This window comes from Trachemys scripta, chromosome 25 (genome assembly GCF_013100865.1).
Source record: "Trachemys scripta elegans isolate TJP31775 chromosome 25, CAS_Tse_1.0, whole genome shotgun sequence".
Lineage (NCBI taxonomy): Eukaryota > Metazoa > Chordata > Testudines > Emydidae > Trachemys > Trachemys scripta.
The window spans coordinates 5,510,241-5,516,240 of record NC_048322.1 but is presented as its reverse complement, the minus strand read 5'-3'; the positions used below and the strand labels follow the sequence as shown (position 1 = coordinate 5,516,240).

Below are 6,000 nucleotides of genomic sequence, written 5' to 3'. Positions count from 1 at the left end.
ATACAGGAAACCTTGCAAGAAAAACTTCCTGAAGTGGTCTGAAACACTTGCTGCTGGAGGGAAGGAGGAAGACATGGGTTAGGACTGAGGAGCTCTGTTAAAAGGAGGGGACTGTGGGTTGGGATTGAGGGGCATTGGGAATAGCAGGGGCTGTGGTTGGGACACAGGAGAAGGGTGAAGAGGACTAGGCTCTGGTTGGGAGTGAGGAGCAGTGTGCATAGGAGGGCTTGGTGGGTTGGGACTAAGCGGCACTGGGAATAGAGGGGACATGGGTTTGGGCTGAAGAGCATCCTCGTTTAGGGATCCAGCAGGCCAGGGGAAGGCAGCAGGTGATTCTAATTCCTTAAGGCTATTCTGTGGGTTTGTGTGTGTGTGTAGGGGAGGAAGGGCCGGCTCCAGGCACCAGCCCACCAAGCTTGTGCTTCGGGCGGCACCTGGAGGGGGGGCGGCGCGGTGCTCCGGCTCCGGCTGCCGGGGAGCACAGAGCCCCGGCTGGGCTCTCCGCCCTCCCCCCGGTGCTCTGGCCACCGGGGAGAGAGGAGCCGCGGTGGGCTCGCCGCCCTCCCCCCGGCACTCTGGCCCGTTGGGGAGAGCGGCCTGCGGCCAGGCTCGGTGCCCTCCCCTGCTGCGCTGGGGGGGGGGGGGAAGCTTTTTTGCTTGGGACGGCAAAAAAGCCAGAACTGGCCCTGAGGGGAGGAACAAGCTGTATGCCCAGAGGCCTTTATTCCTCCAGCCTGCAAGGACATAGGGGATGTCGGGAAGTTGCCCCTTCAATCCCCCCATACAAAGGCCCTTTTCAAAATCCTGAAAAGAAAAAGTAACATCAAAGAGGACTACGGAAAGAGAGGTTTTTAAGAGCCTGGTGAGTAGTTTATCACCTGACCAGGGACTTAAACCCTGGACCTTCAGATTAAAAGTCTGATGCTCTACCAACTGAGCTAGCCAGGGTCACAACAACAACAACAACAAAAAGCAAGTTGGTGCAGAGGAGAAACTAGTCAAGAAAAAGAGAGCAGGAAAGAATAGGGGAAACCTGCTGCTCTCTCTCTTTCTTGCCAGCCCTAGCCTGGCTTGGTATTAGTACTGGTTAAAAAGGGGGGGAAATATCAGCATCTATCAACCTTTTATACCTGTACAAGAATCAGGCACAATACAGAGATACCCATCTGCAAGTGCCAAATGGTTGGATTGGTGAATGCAACCTCTAAAAGTCCAGGACACACTGGGATATAGAGCCAAGTGTACATCATCATCATTATTTCAAAGTGATAATGATAATGATAGGAAGGTTCACAATTGTCTCAGTAGTTACATACAAAGATGTACATTTGGCAGTGTACATTGGTAAATTCTGGCTCCTTCTCAGGCTCAGGTTGGCCACCCCAGTCTAGATGTAGAAGTTACAAAATTTAAACTTGAAAGAGGGCCAATTTTGCCATCATTTCACACCTTTACAGCCAAACATGATGACTTGCTATCCAAGGAATGGGGCTGTTTAGCAAGGAAAGAAGAAAGATGTCCTTCTCACCCTGGAGGAATTGGGCTCTGTCATTTGGACAGAAAGGAGGGGAAGGAAATCGCCACACGATGGCAGTAGAACCTAAGAAATGAACATGCTGGGCCCCCAGGGGCACAGAGGCTGGGTCAGGGCAGTAGACTGGGTTGGACTGAGAAGTTGCTGGGAGTTCTCATTCCCTGAGAACTGGCCTGGCTCCCTTCTCACCAGCAAATAAATCAATTCCACACCCCCCTCCCTGGAAAAATTAGCCTGGAGCCAAGGGCCAATGGACGATTCCCTTTAGTTCCCACCGAGGCATGAGAGAACCCAGGGCGTTTCTAGAAGAGCGTATGGAACTGACATGGGGAAACCAGCCTTTAATATCATGCAGCTCAAGTTTAAGCTAAGTGTTTTTAATAATTTTTAAATAACCCTTCAATCGTAGTGTCACCATCCATAAAATTGCTTCAGCCCTATAGGTTCCCAAGTGCAAATCTAAACATCTCTTCAAATACAAGGGAATGGAGATCAGTCAGTGTTCAGAGTCGTCCCACATAAAAGAACCATGTTGTGGTAAATACTGGCCCCATCATGTGGCCATCGCCTTTCCCTCCTCTCTGTTAAAAGTTTTGGTATTTTCAACAGAAGCTTTCTTCCCTCAGGAGAGACCTGGGAACCAGGGCTGCCAGCCAGACAAACATCTTTAAGAGGAGGCGTAACCTGTCAAAAAATCATCTCCCTTCTTCAGTTCAGTGACAGCCTGAAATGTTACTTATCCCAGCAGAGCCAGAGGATTGAAAGCAGCTACATCAAACCCCTGTGTAGCTAACTGGAATGAACACAAACACTCTCTTGTAGCTGAAGAGCTGTTTAGTTTTACCCTTGGTAAACTACAAGACTAAAGGGCAAGATGGTGGTGCCAGATATAAAGAGCGAAACACGAAACAATCATCATAGCTATGCCAGTAGTGACTGCAAAATCTTTCTATATTCTTATTATCATCCGCGTATTATTTGCTCTGGAGTCTAGATATTGACTATACCTTGACCAAGAAATTTGGATCTTGATAAAATAATTGACTGGCCCTGGGTAAGGCAATGGACTTGACACCCACTTGGGTGTCCCCACGCAGGTTCAAGTACTAACAACAGTGGCTGCCTTTTTGTCAGAGCTTTTAATCAGGGCAATACATTGATACGAACTCCTGTAAAATAATTTCCCAGCCGGAGTCCTTCACCCACATTCATTAGGGCACTGGGCCACCATGTGGACGTTTCATTTCCCTCCTCAATTTCACACAGAGACACAATTTCATTTGCACAGATCCATGAACAGCAAAACCTCCCTGTGTCTCTTGTCTGAGCCAGGGCATTCAATTCTATTGAAACCTTCTCTCCTGCAATGGCAATGGTCAGACAGAGGGGACGTGGCCACCTTCATCACCTCTGACAGTGAGCTATTGGCTCGGCTCTTTCTTTATGCTGCTCTTATAGTCCATGGAACATCAAGGATGGAATGCAAGGCTGAATTCATGCAGCAACCCCCTGAAAAATGTCAGTGCCCCAGAGAAATCCTGACCCCTGCTATTGGAATGATATGCTAGACATTTGAGTAGGAAACGGACTGTCTGCATTGTCAAAGTGGGGCGTGAACAACAATCTATAGCAATGTCGTTAACCACAAACACACTGTAATCATGCTCCAACTGGAAGGGAAATGGGCAGGAATTCTTGCTGTTCAGCCATGGACAAACTTACACTAATGCACAGCTGTGAGTGTGCTGGGGGCGCTGGTCTGAGCAAACAATTTGAAGTGACAATTCAGTGAGAACAGAATCATTGTGTAATGAAACAATTGTATATCGAGTAGTTGTGTCTGAGTGGTTAAGGCAATGGACTAGAAATCCATTGGGGTTTCCCCATGCAGGTTCGAATCCTACTAACTATGGAGGCATTGGTGTATTGTCATTGCTGTCATCTTAGTATTGAGCATCCCCAATACCAAACTGTAGCCACATCTGGTCTCAGTCTTGGGCTGGCCTCACTTAAAATGCCGTTGTGACACTGCTATAGCAGTTTGGAATAGACAGTTGCTACAATAAGTAGAGGAGTTTTTCATCCCTCTAATTAACAAAACCTTCTTTCTTTTCATTTAGCACTATCTAACCAGGGTTTAGATCAGCTTAACTATACTGGTTCGGGGGTGTGTGGATTTTTCAAACCTTGAAAGATGTACTTGTTAGAGGGTTTATCTCATGACCCTCCCATTCCCTGGTCCTTCTTGCATGAACAGAAAGCAGCAATACCCGAAGTTCAAAGGTGCAAACAATTAGATGTTTATTGGGGTAAACTTCCAGCAAGCAATTATTTCAATTTCCTTCCTCAGTATCCCCCTTCCCAGCTCTGACACCACAGAGCCATGCCTGTGTCCCTGTTCCCATCCCCCCATTAGGAAAACATAATTCCAATTCCCCACACACTTCCTGATTGACTGCAGGCTATATAGTAAAACTTGCATTCTGCTTAGCTATATCTTAACCAATCATTTTACTGAAATTGAACTAACCAATCCTAACATATTGTAACATGATTATCTAACCAATTATATCCCACCACCTTAATTGGTTTACACCCAAGAAAGTACTTATACATCAGAAACAATCACAGAACCAGACAGAGATTATACAGACAAACAATAGGGAAGTGGGGACTACAGTGATAGAACAACAAAGAAATGAGGATTTCACACCCCAGCTAATGAGTTGTTGCCAGACAGGATGCATCATGGTAGAGGTTGTGGGTGCTGGTTGCTTAACTATCTGGCCCACAGGGCAGGATTTTGAGGTTCCCCATTACTTTTTCAGAATGCTAGCAACCATCTTTTGTTCACTTAAAACGTGAGCAGGGAGATTACACCACCTCAGAACTCATGGAGCTCTAGGAAACGTGAACTTTAGGGCCAGGTGAGTGTGTCTAAAAATCAGCTGTGCTGTAGAAAGTCCCTAGAAGTTGAAAGAGATGTGCCATCTCGACCTCCCTAAAGAGTTCATCAAATATTAATGAAAACTAGGGTTGATAAGTTATATTTTTTGTAGCATCAGGATGGCGGACTGGTCTAAAGTGCTAGTTTTAAGACTCTTTTTTCTTATCTCTTGAGTGTTCTGGTCTCTGCATAGAGACGTGGTTTCAAATCCCACTCCTGACATGACCATTTTCTTCTATCTGGAGAAAATGGCCTCACTTCAATCTCCTTTGCAACAATGGAATACCATTTTCTTAGCATTTCTATTACAGTAGTTGTGAGAGACGTTCCAAACAAGGGTGAAACACTGCCTTTTCTCTCTACTGATCAATTTTTGTCTTCCTTCCTTCCAACCCATTTTCTCAAATACATCCATCTTTCCCACAGTTTTTTGTTTAGTGTTCTTTGTTTTTATGAAACTTTAGGCTCATTTAATTGCCACACAACTGTACTTATGAAGTAAAGTGAAACACAATATTGTTTTGATATGTTTGCAGAAGAGTTTTGCTTTCTGACCTGGAATTGAACAGGGGCTACCTGAGGGGGACAATGCTACTCCCTCTTCTTGACTCATCCAAAAAAGGTCAGTTCTTGGTACCCTTTGTTTCCCAGTTCTTCAAAGGAAATCAGCTAGTGTAGTGGCTCATGAGAGAGCCTTAGAAAGGGGTCCCAAAAATGACAGTAGTTGGTTTCTGTAGTGTAGTGGTTATCATATTTGCCTAACATACAAATGTTGCTGGTTTAAAGCCAGGCAGAAACAGTGCTGCTTTCCCTCCTTTGGTCTTGTATCACTCCAAGTCCTCTCTCAACTACATCCATAGCTTCTATGCTTTCTTCCTCATTGTTTTTTTCCTTTCATGGAACTTTAAGTTCAAAAAGAGAGGGTTAGCCTGCATTTTGAGGGAAGGAACAGACCATCATTTGGGACATTGCCAGCTACATAACAAATCTGAGCTTAGAAGAATCCCAACCCTTTGTTCTGCGTATTTAGTTCCCAGCCAGCACTTTCCCCCTCACTTTTGTTTATGTTAACTACAAACAGCCTCATGTATCCTTTTCATGTCAGAGAAATCTATTGAGTGATGATCACATTTCCGCTACTTTTCTGGCTAGGCAGGGTTGGGGGTATGAGGAATCAGAACATAATAATTGGAACTCTCTAACCTGTCCTTTTAACATACAACATCACAGTCCCCTTTTTAAATAACATTTTTCCCATAATATTTTTGAACTCTCATCATTTTGCATGTCTTCAAACGATGTTAACGTAACCTCCTCGTCTCGTTTTTCTGGTCCTGGCTCAGCATAAACTCCATGAGAACGCGCGAGGTGTTTACAATGTTCATGACTGCTGTCTTGAACTCAGCGGGCTCCATGCTTGCCGTGGTATGGAGTCTGCAGTGTTTACCCAGGAAAAAAGGTGCGAAATAGTTGTCTGCCGTCCGTTGGTTTCATGCAGGGAGGGAGGGAGGGGTGAGGC

The 6,000-nt window shown here is 45.5% G+C and overlaps 2 non-coding genes across 2 annotated transcripts; one reads left to right on the top strand and one right to left on the bottom strand.

Moving 5' to 3' along the window:
* Positions 1–875: 875 nt before the first annotated feature.
* Positions 876–948, bottom strand: TRNAK-UUU. The gene has a single exon. It is a non-coding gene; the product is annotated as a tRNA-Lys (tRNA).
* A 2,416-nt stretch (positions 949–3,364) lies between these two features.
* On the top strand, positions 3,365–3,446 carry TRNAS-AGA. The gene has a single exon. It is a non-coding gene; the product is annotated as a tRNA-Ser (tRNA).
* Positions 3,447–6,000: the final 2,554 nt, after the last annotated feature.